Raw genomic sequence first — 16,731 nt, 5'->3', positions numbered from 1 at the left:
GGATTTTCATTGTTATTTCTGATCGGTTTGTACACTGGCGTTTTCGGGCCACTGTTTGAAAAAGAGAAATACATGATTTCGAGAATAAAAGTTGTATTTCAAGTCATAGAAAAAAGTAAAAAAAAAAAAAAAATATATATATATATATATATATCTCACAAGTCCAATATTTCGAGCATATTCTTATTATAGGACCTTTTCTTAAAAAAAGGACTACTCTTTATTTATATATATCTCAAAATAAGTATATCTGATATTCTGAGGGAAAAAAGCGCAATAATTTTCAGAATAGTCAATATTTTGAAGAAAATCATGAAAAACTAATATTGCACTTACAAGAAAAAAAATAATTTCAAGAAGTCATAAATACTCGACAGAATGCTGCATAATCAGAACTATGAAAATAAAGAAATGCTTTACAAACAAAAAATAAACTACTTGAGATTTTAGCATTATAACTTTAAAAGTGCTGTACGAGAATGCGAGTTTATTTCAAAGAACCACATGAACCTGGAGGAACGTTCCCAAGAGTTGGCACAGGGTACACACGTGTCAGTTTTTGTATTCTTTATTCTTTTGGAACAATGGTAAAATTTCTGTTCTCTCAAACTAAATTCCAACACAATGTCACCGACACTATAATTTCATGAATAAGGTAGATTAAATGAAAAGTAGTTTATCATTACCTCACCGATTAGGATAGATTATATTAAAAAAAAAAAAAAACCCACACCACACACTTTTGGAAATTAAAGAGTACCATTTATATTTGACCTGTGATATGCAGTGTTCTCATTAAGACAGTGATTACTCCAACAACATTTCTAAACAGTCAGCTGAACATGGCTACAAAAAGCCTGAAGAATTAAGAGGAAGGGTGACCCTGAAGATCCCAATAGATACCACATTTCCCACCTAAAACCATGTCCTCATCAGCTCTACTAAAGGGACATGAAAATGACACCTCTTGAGAATTCTAAGGTAAACAAATTGCACATTAGCACAAACATTTCTCTTAACCTGAAAAACAGTTTTTCAGCACAAGTGAAATGCATATATGGGGAAAAAAGGTCCTGTATACATAATTACAGTTTCACAGCAGCGCCACACAAACACATCTACGATCATTCAAACGTTTGTAGACAAATGTGAGATATTTTATGACACCTTCCTGATTGCCACTTATTTGGTCGTATTTGCTCATGTATCTAGTTTCAGAAAATAAAAGTTTAGTGTCCAGATCACGAATTACTTTCACACAATGAATGCATCTGGCACGCTGCCCAGTAGAGATGCAGTCAGTCTGGAGGAGTGCGTCACTGGCCACAGGAAGCGCGTGTTGTGGCAGGAACATCCAGTCTGCACCCACAGCAAGCTGTTTGCAGTGCAGGCCTTCATTAAGCCACGGTCCACAGTCCCTCTGTCCAGAAAAACAGCTCCAGAGACCTGCAGGTGGAAGACGACAATTGACAGTTGCATCAACGTGTATCGGAGAATAGTTTTACAAGTCGGTATAGAAGAGATAATTCGGCTCTGATCTGCCCTTCTTCCTCTTTTTCTTTCAGCTGTTCCCGTTAGGATAATGTCCCTCCATCTCCTCTGTATCTTTTTCTGTCTCATCGTTGATCTTCCTCTCTTCCTTCCACCTCCAGCATTCTTTTCCCAATATACCCTGGATCTCTCCTATGTACGTGTCCAAACCATCTCAATCTTGCCTCTCTCACTTTGTCTCCAAGCTGTCCTACATGTCCTTCCCTCTAATATACTCGTTTCTAATCTTGTCAGACTTTAGTACGATTCGCACAGGATAAGTATTACCTATGGACCTCTGGTAATTCGCAATTACCCCCGCACCTCTGTGTTATTGTGTGGCGCATTCGGACGGGATAAGCAAAAGTCTGTAATTCACTGAATTTACAGACATTGTGACCGGATGTGTCGTAAGTTCACAGCATCCTGTTTCGTCTTGTAGACAGTAGAGATGGGATTTATGGCTCTTTGATGGGATCCGCATCTTTGTGATCCGTTCTTTGAAAAGAGCCGTTCAAAAGACTGGCTCATTTGGCTCTTTTTAAATATTTATTCAGTTTTAAGAAGACAGCGTCTAAAGAAGCCAGATCCCTCTGCTTAGACAGTGACATCAATATTTCTGGACATACCTTTTATATAAATCAACCTAGACTTACATTATTGTAACCCCTAAACGCTCATAAATAACCATTAAAAAACAATGAGGGCTTCAATGAATGTCCATGCAGAACGGCTTTTCTGTTAAAAAAAAAAAAAAAAAAAACCACTCAAGAACATAGTTATCAAGAACGCAAGAATATTTCATAGAAAAACACTTGCTTTACAAAAATATTTAAGTCTGAGATACAAAATAGATAAAACTACAATAAATAACAAGAACTAGTTATCACACAAGAACATTTTAATAGAAAAAAACAAACTTTCTATATTAAAAATATTGAAATTGTAACAAAAATAGATACAACTAAACAGTCAGATAAATAGATAAAGTTATAACAAGAACACAAAATTATTATTTTTTTTTAAAGATATTTTTTTGGGCTTTTTTCACCTTTATTATTGGATAGGACAGTGTAGAGACAGGAAATGAGCGGGAGAGACGGGGAGGGATTGGGAAATGACCTTGGGCCGGAATCGAACCAGGGTCCCCGGATTTATGGTATGGCGCCTTATCCACCTGAGCCACGACACCCCCACAAGATTATTTTAATAGGAAAAAACAAAACTATTAATGCAAAAAATATATTAGAAAAATAGATACAACTAGACAAACAGATAAATAAATAAAATACACAAAAATAGAACAAACAAAAATGACGATAGAATAAATTAAATGAACGTCCGTGCAAAGTAGTTTTCCCACAATATTATCATTAATATCACACAACATTATAAACTATATGAGTGATTCCACGCTTATGGGTACTGAAATGGGGACATGAACTTATTCACCTAAAACCATTTCTTTTTTTACCATCAGGTCACAAAACATGTAATCTTTAATGAATGATATGTTAAAAGATAACTAATTTTCTGAGATGTAATAAAAACATTTATATGCCAAAGTCAAGCCTACGAGTTCCAAAATGATGTCTGTTACATTACTTCTGTTACGATTGTCCATCTCGCGTCTGTTACAAATTAATTACAATCTAGCTATATACCATGTTAATCTTATTGAAAGAATGTGTATGTTTATTCTACTACACATGTTTATTAATTATATTTGCTAAAACATCACCTTCCTATGTTTCAAAAAGTAATTCTACATTGTTAAAATTGAGAATATATATGTCCACAACACTTCTGTTACGTTCTGACTTTGGCATATAAATACGTTTTTATTACATCTCAGAAAATTAAAGTTATCTTTTAACACATCATTCATTAAAGATTACATGTTTTGTGACCTGATGGTAAAAAAAGAAACGGTTTTAGGTGAATTTTTAAAAATAAGTTCATGTCCCCATTTCAGTACCCATAAGCGTGGAATCACTCATATACAAAACAATTTGAACTATTAGGCAAACAGATAAAACTTGAATAAATAAAAAGGCAAATGCTGTTTAGCCTACTTCTTGTCCTTGGGCAAAAGCTTTTTCATCTGAAACACAGTACAGAAAAAGAACGACAGAAAGAACGGCTCCCCCAGCTCGAGACTCGGTTCTCATTGTTCATGCCTAGGAGCCGTTCAAAAGAATCGGTTCGTTCGCGAACGTCACAACACTAGTAGACAGGAGTTCAAAATGCTTATCTGGTTCAAATACGGGCTAGGCCTACTACCACTTGCCCCTGAAATGCTGTTTATCAAAATTTCGCCCGTATCCTCCATTATTCACTCCAGAAAAGTACAAGAGACGCGCGTTTAATAATTACAAACACAGACATGCGCATTCACACGGGACTTGTATTACCACTGGACGTCTGTGTTTTGCCAAAACACAGTAGGTAATTCGCGGCGGAATTATTACTTGGCAAATTACGGACATGGCGCATTCGCACGGGACTAAGAACTCGGACATTCTCTGTAATTACTCCGAATTACCAGAGGTCCACAGGTAATACTTATCCCGTGCGAATAGGGCTTTTGTCGCTCCCAATGAAAATCTCCGCATCTTCAGCTCTGTTACTTCTAATTTATCCTTCTGTCTTTGTCAGTGCCACGGTCTCCAAACCATACACCATTCACTCTTGCCGGCAACCTTCAGTCACAACTCACTCCATCCATTCCAACCTGCTTGCACCCTTCTTCACTCGCCATTACTTTGTACAGCACACCCCAGATATTTGAACTCGCAGCTCTGATCGGCCCTCTACTGGATAAACTTAAATTTCTCCTGATGCACTTGGTACAAAGTCAAATATGTCAACAATGCAAGCACACACCTAGTCATGCGTCATAGATCACATCAGCTGCAAGTGTATCGTGAGATCAGGAAAAACCATCTTCAGTGTGTTCTGAAAAACAGGAAGCAGACCGCGGTATAATGGCTTTAACACTTGCCTCTCTCAGCTTGAACAGCAGCGCTACGGCGAGGTGAATTTGAAGTTGTCGACCTGATTCATCTTGAGGTGGTTGTCTAGGATGTGGAAGAGCTCCTGGATGTTTGGTACATACCCTGACTGCAGCTTTGACCAAATGGGAACATCTACAACAAAGTGTGAAGAGAAAAATAAATAAATGAATTAAATAAATAAATAAAAGCATGCTTGCAGCCTGTAGCAAAGTATAAACTTCTCAAATTCTCTGTTTCTGAGGCATCACTTGCTGAAGTGATTTTTTTTTTTTTTTAAATTTAAATAAACCTACACCACAACACTGATGAATTCTCAATCTGATTGGTCAGGAGGTGTTGATTAGTTTTCTTTAACTGCAGCTCTGACAGTAGCATTGGCTGCAAGTTTTATATTAAATGCCCTCATTCTAATACACTATAGTTTCTATAATAACTAATTCACAGGGACTTGTAGAAAGATGCTGCACATAATCCAAGACCAACGAGAAACTGATTTAACATGCTGTTATTTCCTGAGGGAAGGGGACGCAATCTATAAAGAGATAGCCATTTCATATTTAACAGTTTCTCAGTAACAAGCTTTTTTTTTGGCTTGTTTTATAAACTTCAAGAAATTAAAAAGATGCTGGTTCGAGAATGACCATTTATAGCTACTATAACTATCCTGAAATTTTCTATAAAATAACCTACATCCAAACTGATTAAAATTAAAGCAAAATGTTCTTTATTTAAATTACAAGAGACATGCCGTTATTGGAAAATAAGCAACTTTAGGTTGCTAAAAGCTTTGTCAGGCTCCATGGTTGATGATTTTCCTGTAACATGCCCTACTGAGATTTATTCATGATATAAAACTAAGGCAAATACCTCATAAGGATACAGTAAATCTGATCTTTGTCATGTCACTATAAATGGCAGTAAGTGTCTAAAAATACAAATACAGTGCCTTGAAAAAAGTATTCATACCCCTTGAACTTTTTCACATTTTCCCACCTTACAACCACAAACTTAAGTTTTTTTTTATTGAGATTTTATGTGATAGACCAACACAGAGTAGCACATAATTGTGAAGTGAAACGAAAATGATAAAATGGTCTTCAAAATTTTAAACAAATAAAAATCTGAAAAATGTGGTGTGCATTAGTATTCAACGCCCTGTACTCTGATACCTCTAAATACAATCCAGTGCAATCAATTGCCTTCAGAAGTCATCTAATTAGTTAATAGAGTCCTACTGTGTGTAATTTACTCTCAGCATAAATACACTTGTTCTGTGAAGGCCTCAGTGGTTTGTTAGAGAACACTGAAGGACAAACAGCATCATGAAGACCAAAGAACTCACCAGACAGGTCAGGGATAAAGTTCTGGAGAAGTTTAAAGCAGGGTTAGGTTATTAAAAAAAAAAAATCCCAAGCTCTGAACATCTCAAGAAGCACTGTTCAATCCATCATTCAAAAATGGAAAAAGTATGGCACAACTGCAAACCTACCAAGACATGGCCATCCACCGAAACTGACAGAGCGAGCAAGGAGAGCACTGGTCAGAGAAGCAGCCAAGAGGCCCATGATCACTCTGGAGCAGCTGCAGAAATCCACAGCTCAGGTGGGAGAATCTGTGCACAGGACAACTATAAGTCATACACTCCACAAATCTGGCCTTTTTGGAAGAGTGGCAAGAAGAAAGCGATTGTTGAAAGACAGGCATAAGAAGCCATGTAGGGGACACAGCAAACATGTGGAAGAAGGTGCTTTGGTCAAATGAGACCAAAGTTGAACTTTTTGGCCTAAAAATGCAAAGCGCTGTGTGCGTGGCAGAAAACTAACACTGCTCATCACCCTGCACACGCCATCCCCACTGTGAAACATGGTGGTGGCAGCATCATGCTGTGGGGATGCTTTTCTTCAGCAGGGACAGGGAAGCTGGTCAGAGTTGATGGGAAGATGGATGGAGCTAAATACAGGGCAGTCCTGGAAGAAAACCTGTTGGAGGCTGCAAAAGACTTGAGACTGGGAAGGAGATTCACCTTCCAGCAAGACAACAACCCCAAACATACAGCCAGAGCTGCAATGGAATGGTTTAGATCAAAGAATATTCATGTGTTAGAATGGCCCAGTCAAAGTCCAGACCTAAATCCCATTGAGCATCTGTGGCAAGACTTGAAAATTGCTGTTCACAGACGCTCTCCATCCAGTCTGGCTGAGCTTGAGCTATTTTGCAAAGAAGAATGGGCAAAAATTTCAGTGTCTAGATGTGCAAAGCTGGTAGACACATACCACAAAAGACTTGCAGCTGTAATTGCAGCAAAAGGTGGATCTACAAAGTATTGACACAGGGGGGCTGAATTAGGGATGGCGAAAACTTAAAAAAAAAAAAAAAATCTTGACCGACCACCGAGCCTCATTAGCTGGTTAAAGTCGGTTAACCTATGAGTTTAAACAGGGATGCAAACGGCGCGCCTTTTCGCGGATGCCGCCTTTTCGCGGCTGAATCGTGCAGATCCAATTTTTTTGGGGGGGGGGGTTGGAGTGTCTGAATAATTTCATCAGAGTAAATTCTGTATTAAAATTACTAAATAAGCAAATGCCGTTACAGTCCATGAAACATAGGAAGTATGAGAAGAAAACAGTAAATCAGAAAGCTGCACACGTTACTGTTTTCTTCTCATACTTCCTATGTTTCATGGACTGTAACGGCATTTGCTTATTTAGTAATTTTAATACAGAATTTACTCTGATGAAATTATTCAGACACTCCAACGCCCCCCCCCCCCAAAAAAAAAAAAAAATCGGATCTGCACGATTCAGCCGTGAAAAAGGCGGCATCCACCAAAAGGCGCGCCGTTTGCATCCCTGTTTAAAACTCTAGAATTGGAATTATTAGAATCTATTCTAAATCTAACCGCGAGCATCCGCACATTCAGTCCCAGTCGCTGCCCTCCACTCACATTACCTTTTCTACAGCGCGAAACATTTAGTCAAACGCGGCACTGATGTCGAGGGGTTTGTATTGAAGCGGAGGACAAATGGCTCCAGCTTAGAGACAGTTTCAGTTGGCCATGATGGCGTTGAAAATAAAGTCAAGTGCTAGAAGTAGTACATAACATTCAGTGATGGGAATAAAGGCTGTTATAACGCCGGGTAATCTAATTAATTAGCTACAATCGTTATAACACCGTTACCAATATCAACACGCCATTACTGCATGGTATTGAAGTTGCTCTGAAGCCGTCACCGACTTGGCTCACAGACATAAAAGCTGCGTTTGTCACTCCCCCTCCAGACACCGCTGTCATTTCATTCTCTCCCCTTCCCTCCAAAAGTCGGCATCTGCGCCTTTAGTTTGTGTGGAGATATATGATCTGCAATAACATGCATTGTTGGCTACAGACCGAAACATAGGACTAAACTCGATGTGCCTTCTAATTAAAATAAATAAAAAATAGTAATTTGTAAGCTAAAAAGTCTGTGTCTACACTTTTCTTTCGCCAAGTGGCAGCTGTCTTCAACTGGGGCGGGAGGGCGGGACATGACTGAATGGGCATTTCTGATTTGTCAGCTGTCGTCCTTACACCGCATGGCATGCCCCAAGCATTTACAACACAGAATTCCAGGTTCTCCGCTCTAAAATCAGCAGCTTCAAAACGATTGATTTTTTTTTTTAACCGACAACCAAAAAAAATTAACCGGTTGACGTTGATTCGGTCAACCGGTCATCGGTTAACATCCCTAGGCTGAATACTAATGCACACCACATTTTTCAGATTTTTATTTGTTTAAAATTTTGAAGACCATTTATCATTTTTGTTTCACTTCACAATTATGTGCTACTCTGTGTTGGTCCATCACATAAAATCTTAATAAAACTTAAGTTCGTGGTTGTAAGGTGGAAAAATGTGAAAATGTTCAAGGGGTATGAATACTTTTGCAAGGCACTGTATAAATATTGCAGCTGACTAAAATGACTAGTAGACCAAAATTAAAGATTAACAAATCCCAAAAGTAAACTCCTTTATGCTGACAGATAATATCCAGACAAGACATGTTCAAGTGTTCACTTGTTCATATTTTGTACCTGTATACTGTGTTTTAAAAGAAAAACAAAATGTACCTGGGCACCGGCATCTTACTCTTTCCAAGGTTCAAATATCGCGCTCAGAGTACAAAGTGTGACGTCACCTACACCCTACATGACTTACCAAGGCGGAGATCTAGTGGATACGACTGCTTCTAATTTGTTGTAAACAACCCTGAAGATGCCCAAGTGTCAAGCACTTAGGTGTGAAAATAAGCCTGATCATTTTATGAGACATACTTTTTGTTTCTATTCACTGAGAAAAATTATCTTTTTAGACAGCAAGAATTGCATTGCTATGGCAACAGGATTGTTTACTAGGATCTGTGGCAGTACTGCATATGCGTTACCTAGCCCAGTGAGATTCAGACTTCATAAAAGTGATGTCTGTTGAGTCACAGATTTTGTTGGTAGTTAAAAATCACATGGTTACAGAAAATGATTAGATTTTTAGAATTAGAAGCCTTTATCACATCAACATTACAGCATAGTGAAGTTCTTTCTCTGTATTCAACCCATCTGAAGCAGTGAACACACACATACACACGATGCACACCACACCAATGCCCGGTGATGATTATTTTTTAAAAAGGATTATGACGGTACTTCAAAAAGTTCTCAGCTTCAACCAGAAAACGTCACAGGCGAAAGATTGTCGTGCATCGTGGCTCAGTTGAATAAGGCGCCATACCATAAATCCAGGGACCCGGGTTCGATTCCGACCCGAGGTCATTTCCCAATCCCTCCCCGTCTCTCTCTCCCCCGCTCATTTCCTGTCTCTACACTGTCCTATCCAATAAAGGTGAAAAAAGCCCAAGAAAATCTCTCAAAAAAAAAAAAAAAAAAAAACCCCACACAACACTTTGGTCAAATATCTGTAACACTCTGCATTCTCTAACATTTTTTTACCTTGCACAATACCAGAAAAATTCAGTTGAAATCAAGCCATTTGAGGTGAATTGGTCCACCTCTGAAAAAACTTTGAATTTGAATTTCCTGGGAAACGTTGATTTTCATGACGTCATCTTCTGAATCCTACATCAGCGCTGGTTTGTTTATGAGAAAACGACCTGGTAGTTTTCTGCAAATTTCAACGTTATCACAGTTATTAAAATGGTTAACAGACGTATCGTAGGAGGGTGTAGCAACACCAATCTTGATGGGATTAGTACTCATCGTTTCCCAAAAGACCGGACAATGAGAGAGAAATGGGAGCGCTTGGTCTACACAGGCTGTGCACTGAAACTGTGCAAGCTCGCGCAGCCTGCTGGCGCTTCCGCAGGTAATGTCATGATTCTGGCTCCAGACTCCCTTCGGATTTTTCCAGACGCGTTTTATTTTATTTTTCTGCTGTAGACAGATGGCCTTGTGCAAAATTACCCTTCTGAATTAGTGTGTAAAAGAGACATACTTTTCATATTTAAAAAAAAAAAAACAAAAAAAAAAAAAACAAAATTGGTCCAGAAGATGCACTTTAAAGGAACAGTCCACCGTACTTCCATAATGAAATATGCTCTTATCTGAATTGAGACGAGCTGCTCCGTATCTGTCTGAGCTTTGTGTGACCTCCCAGTCAGTCAGACGCGCTGTCACTCCTGTTAGCAATGTAGCTAGGCTCAGTATGGCCAACGGTATTTTTTGGGGCTGTAGTTAGATGCGACCAAACTCTTCCGCGTTTTTCCTGTTTACATAGGTTTATATGACCAGTGACCTGAAACAAGTTCAGTTACACAAATTGAAACGTAGCGATTTTCTATGCTATGGAAAGTCCGCACTATAATGACAGGCGTACTAACACCTGCGCGCTTCGGCAGCGCATTGACACGGAGCTCAGATATCAATGCGCTGCTGAAGCGCGCAGAAGGTGTTAGTACGCCTGTCATTATAGTGCGGACCTTCCATAGCATAGAAAATCGCTACGTTTCAATTTGTGTAACTGAACTTGTTTCATATCACTGGTCATATAAACCTATGTAAACAGGAAAAACGCGGAAGAGTTTGGTCGCATCTAACTACAGCCCCAAAAAATACCATTGGCCATGCTGAGCCTAGCTACATTGCTAACAGGAGTGACAGCGCGTCTGACTGACTGGGAGGTCGCGCAAAGCTCGGAGAGGTACGGAGCAGCTCGTCTCAATTCAGAGAAGAGCATATTTCATTATGGAAGTACGGTGGACTGTTCCTTTAAGCCACTTTGGAGAAAGCAATCTGTGGAAATGCAACACACAGTTTAGGGTGAAAAAAAAAGAATAAATCAGTGGAAAGCCTCGATATCTAATTTACACAGGTTATACATTTATCGTCTATGCTACACTTTAGACTTTATGAGCTCACAGTCTCCATCAGGAAACCATGGTGCATTTTATGTGAACCTTCCCTGATGGGCCTGTTTACATCCCAGTGAAGTTTAAGATGAAACCTAGTCTCCAGAATTGTTTTTTTTCTAGATTTGGAAACGAGTGCCTTTTGAATGTCCCCACTAAACAGCACATCACCGCCTGGTGAAACTCCACTCACTGCTTAACCTGTCGCTTTCTATCACATCAATGGTTTCCATGGAAGCCTGAGACATTTGTGTTCTGCTTCTTTTGCTGTTGCGTCGCGAACATGAAGTAGAAGCTGTCCGTCTTTTCCTCGGAATCTACAACAGAACAATTGGAGAGAAAAAAGCGGAGGAAAACGTTAGATTTGGTTAAATTAATTAACAAGACATGTGACCAAAAGCATGGCTTAAATATAATCAGTGCAAGTCACGTGGCTGCCATCAGATCACGTGGGTAAGAAATGACAAGGAAAAATAAATCACTCACCGCGCTGCTCATTATTAATTTGACAAGACGTTCTTCGGACGTAAAGAAAGAACAAATTAATGTTCATGGACCCTAAAGACGTCCAAAGTCTCCACTCCACCAACTAAAAGAAAAACAGGTGGCAGTGAGATTTACACGAACCATGCTAGCTGTGTTTATTAGCTACGACTGGATACATCTGTACAGAGGTTCTGTAAACCCCTAGCTTAGCATGTCACACTGAGGTCCATGTTAGATTAGAGAAAAGTTACCCAGGATGCTACTTGTGTCAGCTAAGATAACCTTGTTTATTTTAAATTATATTACCTTCGACAATAAATTGAATATAAACAACAGTGTAGAGTTTACTTCCTGTTCAACAGCTAACAATAACAGACTTCCAGCAAAGCTAAGATGTTAGCCTGCAATTGTACAAAGCTTTGTGTCGCTTCCCGGTTTAGTTTTATTCTGCAAAAAAAATTAAACTTCTGTTTTTAAACATCGTTGGTCAACTATAAATTAAAAATAACAATATGGATGAAATATCAAGCGCTCTCTTCGACATACTTTAAAATCATCGACAAGTCAAAACAGCTTCTGTTTCAAAAATGAACGGACGTGTAGAGGTCCAAACGCACTCGAGTTCGTATGCACTATTTAGGGGAGAATACAATAGATTCCAAAGCCTATCTAGTGCACTGCATCGTCACTGTAGCAGCCATTTAGGATACAGCCGTTTCGACGAAAAAGTCGCAATGTCCACACTGACATCTATCGGTGTGGAGGATTTTCATTGTTATTTCTGATCGGTTTGTACACTGGCGTTTTCGGGCCACTGTTTGAAAAAGAGAAATACATGATTTCGAGAATAAAAGTTGTATTTCAAGTCATAGAAAAAAGTAAAAAAAAAAAAAAAATATATATATATATATATATATCTCACAAGTCCAATATTTCGAGCATATTCTTATTATAGGACCTTTTCTTAAAAAAAGGACTACTCTTTATTTATATATATCTCAAAATAAGTATATCTGATATTCTGAGGGAAAAAAGCGCAATAATTTTCAGAATAGTCAATATTTTGAAGAAAATCATGAAAAACTAATATTGCACTTACAAGAAAAAAAATAATTTCAAGAAGTCATAAATACTCGACAGAATGCTGCATAATCAGAACTATGAAAATAAAGAAATGCTTTACAAACAAAAAATAAACTACTTGAGATTTTAGCATTATAACTTTAAAAGTGCTGTACGAGAATGCGAGTTTATTTCAAAGAACCACATGAACCTGGAGGAACGTTCCCAAGAGTTGGCACAGGGTACACACGTGTCAGTTTTTGTATTCTTTATTCTTTTGGAACAATGGTAAAATTTCTGTTCTCTCAAACTAAATTCCAACACAATGTCACCGACACTATAATTTCATGAATAAGGTAGATTAAATGAAAAGTAGTTTATCATTACCTCACCGATTAGGATAGATTATATTAAAAAAAAAAAAAAAACCCACACCACACACTTTTGGAAATTAAAGAGTACCATTTATATTTGACCTGTGATATGCAGTGTTCTCATTAAGACAGTGATTACTCCAACAACATTTCTAAACAGTCAGCTGAACATGGCTACAAAAAGCCTGAAGAATTAAGAGGAAGGGTGACCCTGAAGATCCCAATAGATACCACATTTCCCACCTAAAACCATGTCCTCATCAGCTCTACTAAAGGGACATGAAAATGACACCTCTTGAGAATTCTAAGGTAAACAAATTGCACATTAGCACAAACATTTCTCTTAACCTGAAAAACAGTTTTTCAGCACAAGTGAAATGCATATATGGGGAAAAAAGGTCCTGTATACATAATTACAGTTTCACAGCAGCGCCACACAAACACATCTACGATCATTCAAACGTTTGTAGACAAATGTGAGATATTTTATGACACCTTCCTGATTGCCACTTATTTGGTCGTATTTGCTCATGTATCTAGTTTCAGAAAATAAAAGTTTAGTGTCCAGATCACGAATTACTTTCACACAATGAATGCATCTGGCACGCTGCCCAGTAGAGATGCAGTCAGTCTGGAGGAGTGCGTCACTGGCCACAGGAAGCGCGTGTTGTGGCAGGAACATCCAGTCTGCACCCACAGCAAGCTGTTTGCAGTGCAGGCCTTCATTAAGCCACGGTCCACAGTCCCTCTGTCCAGAAAAACAGCTCCAGAGACCTGCAGGTGGAAGACGACAATTGACAGTTGCATCAACGTGTATCGGAGAATAGTTTTACAAGTCGGTATAGAAGAGATAATTCGGCTCTGATCTGCCCTTCTTCCTCTTTTTCTTTCAGCTGTTCCCGTTAGGATAATGTCCCTCCATCTCCTCTGTATCTTTTTCTGTCTCATCGTTGATCTTCCTCTCTTCCTTCCACCTCCAGCATTCTTTTCCCAATATACCCTGGATCTCTCCTATGTACGTGTCCAAACCATCTCAATCTTGCCTCTCTCACTTTGTCTCCAAGCTGTCCTACATGTCCTTCCCTCTAATATACTCGTTTCTAATCTTGTCAGACTTTAGTACGATTCGCACAGGATAAGTATTACCTATGGACCTCTGGTAATTCGCAATTACCCCCGCACCTCTGTGTTATTGTGTGGCGCATTCGGACGGGATAAGCAAAAGTCTGTAATTCACTGAATTTACAGACATTGTGACCGGATGTGTCGTAAGTTCACAGCATCCTGTTTCGTCTTGTAGACAGTAGAGATGGGATTTATGGCTCTTTGATGGGATCCGCATCTTTGTGATCCGTTCTTTGAAAAGAGCCGTTCAAAAGACTGGCTCATTTGGCTCTTTTTAAATATTTATTCAGTTTTAAGAAGACAGCGTCTAAAGAAGCCAGATCCCTCTGCTTAGACAGTGACATCAATATTTCTGGACATACCTTTTATATAAATCAACCTAGACTTACATTATTGTAACCCCTAAACGCTCATAAATAACCATTAAAAAACAATGAGGGCTTCAATGAATGTCCATGCAGAACGGCTTTTCTGTTAAAAAAAAAAAAAAAAAAAAAAACCACTCAAGAACATAGTTATCAAGAACGCAAGAATATTTCATAGAAAAACACTTGCTTTACAAAAATATTTAAGTCTGAGATACAAAATAGATAAAACTACAATAAATAACAAGAACTAGTTATCACACAAGAACATTTTAATAGAAAAAAACAAACTTTCTATATTAAAAATATTGAAATTGTAACAAAAATAGATACAACTAAACAGTCAGATAAATAGATAAAGTTATAACAAGAACACAAAATTATTATTTTTTTTTAAAGATATTTTTTTGGGCTTTTTTCACCTTTATTATTGGATAGGACAGTGTAGAGACAGGAAATGAGCGGGAGAGAGAGAGACGGGGAGGGATTGGGAAATGACCTTGGGCCGGAATCGAACCAGGGTCCCCGGATTTATGGTATGGCGCCTTATCCACCTGAGCCACGACACCCCCACAAGATTATTTTAATAGGAAAAAACAAAACTATTAATGCAAAAAATATATTAGAAAAATAGATACAACTAGACAAACATAAATAAATAAAATACACAAAAATAGAACAAACAAAAATGACGATAGAATAAATTAAATGAACGTCCGTGCAAAGTAGTTTTCCCACAATATTATCATTAATATCACACAACATTATAAACTATATGAGTGATTCCACGCTTATGGGTACTGAAATGGGGACATGAACTTATTCACCTAAAACCATTTCTTTTTTTACCATCAGGTCACAAAACATGTAATCTTTAATGAATGATATGTTAAAAGATAACTAATTTTCTGAGATGTAATAAAAACATTTATATGCCAAAGTCAAGCCTACGAGTTCCAAAATGATGTCTGTTACATTACTTCTGTTACGATTGTCCATCTCGCGTCTGTTACAAATTAATTACAATCTAGCTATATACCATGTTAATCTTATTGAAAGAATGTGTATGTTTATTCTACTACACATGTTTATTAATTATATTTGCTAAAACATCACCTTCCTATGTTTCAAAAAGTAATTCTACATTGTTAAAATTGAGAATATATATGTCCACAACACTTCTGTTACGTTCTGACTTTGGCATATAAATACGTTTTTATTACATCTCAGAAAATTAAAGTTATCTTTTAACACATCATTCATTAAAGATTACATGTTTTGTGACCTGATGGTAAAAAAAGAAACGGTTTTAGGTGAATTTTTAAAAATAAGTTCATGTCCCCATTTCAGTACCCATAAGCGTGGAATCACTCATATACAAAACAATTTGAACTATTAGGCAAACAGATAAAACTTGAATAAATAAAAAGGCAAATGCTGTTTAGCCTACTTCTTGTCCTTGGGCAAAAGCTTTTTCATCTGAAACACAGTACAGAAAAAGAACGACAGAAAGAACGGCTCCCCCAGCTCGAGACTCGGTTCTCATTGTTCATGCCTAGGAGCCGTTCAAAAGAATCGGTTCGTTCGCGAACGTCACAACACTAGTAGACAGGAGTTCAAAATGCTTATCTGGTTCAAATACGGGCTAGGCCTACTACCACTTGCCCCTGAAATGCTGTTTATCAAAATTTCGCCCGTATCCTCCATTATTCACTCCAGAAAAGTACAAGAGACGCGCGTTTAATAATTACAAACACAGACATGCGCATTCACACGGGACTTGTATTACCACTGGACGTCTGTGTTTTGCCAAAACACAGTAGGTAATTCGCGGCGGAATTATTACTTGGCAAATTACGGACATGGCGCATTCGCACGGGACTAAGAACTCGGACATTCTCTGTAATTACTCCGAATTACCAGAGGTCCACAGGTAATACTTATCCCGTGCGAATAGGGCTTTTGTCGCTCCCAATGAAAATCTCCGCATCTTCAGCTCTGTTACTTCTAATTTATCCTTCTGTCTTTGTCAGTGCCACGGTCTCCAAACCATACACCATTCACTCTTGCCGGCAACCTTCAGTCACAACTCACTCCATCCATTCCAACCTGCTTGCACCCTTCTTCACTCGCCATTACTTTGTACAGCACACCCCAGATATTTGAACTCGCAGCTCTGATCGGCCCTCTACTGGATAAACTTAAATTTCTCCTGATGCACTTGGTACAAAGTCAAATATGTCAACAATGCAAGCACACACCTAGTCATGCGTCATAGATCACATCAGCTGCAAGTGTATCGTGAGATCAGGAAAAACCATCTTCAGTGTGTTCTGAAAAACAGGAAGCAGACCGCGGTATAATGGCTTTAACACTT

The 16,731-nt window shown here is 38.3% G+C and overlaps 1 protein-coding gene and 2 long non-coding RNA genes across 5 annotated transcripts in view; all 3 read right to left on the bottom strand.

Moving 5' to 3' along the window:
- Positions 1-740: 740 nt before the first annotated feature.
- Positions 741-4,528, bottom strand: LOC132890496 (uncharacterized). The gene is made up of 3 exons (XR_009655203.1): positions 4,417-4,528; positions 2,582-2,707; positions 741-1,446 (listed from the first exon to the last, which is right to left on the bottom strand). It is a non-coding gene; the product is annotated as an uncharacterized LOC132890496 (long non-coding RNA).
- A 6-nt stretch (positions 4,529-4,534) lies between these two features.
- On the bottom strand, positions 4,535-12,062 carry LOC132890495 (uncharacterized). 2 transcript variants are annotated; one of them, XR_009655201.1, is made up of 4 exons: positions 11,975-12,062; positions 11,429-11,531; positions 11,136-11,259; positions 4,535-4,679 (listed from the first exon to the last, which is right to left on the bottom strand). It is a non-coding gene; the product is annotated as an uncharacterized LOC132890495 (long non-coding RNA). The 2 variants fall into 2 exon arrangements; XR_009655202.1 differs by lacking the exon at positions 11,975-12,062 and adding an exon at positions 11,735-11,949.
- Positions 12,063-12,932: 870 nt separating this feature from the next.
- Positions 12,933-16,731, bottom strand: part of selenot2 (selenoprotein T, 2) — a 36,873-nt gene continuing 33,074 nt past the window's right edge. Inside the window, exon 6 of one of the 2 annotated variants that reach the window (XM_060927391.1) lies at positions 12,933-13,638. The gene's annotated coding sequence lies outside the window, so the exon portion shown is untranslated. Of the gene's footprint in view, positions 13,639-14,733; positions 14,909-16,731 lie in introns of those variants that run through there. The other variant, XM_060927392.1, reaches the window with a different exon arrangement.

The sequence above is a fragment of the Neoarius graeffei genome, chromosome 8, assembly GCF_027579695.1.
Source record: "Neoarius graeffei isolate fNeoGra1 chromosome 8, fNeoGra1.pri, whole genome shotgun sequence".
NCBI classification, from domain to species: domain Eukaryota; kingdom Metazoa; phylum Chordata; class Actinopteri; order Siluriformes; family Ariidae; genus Neoarius; species Neoarius graeffei.
Note: the sequence above shows the minus strand (reverse complement) of the source record. Positions and strands in the feature narration are given on the sequence as shown.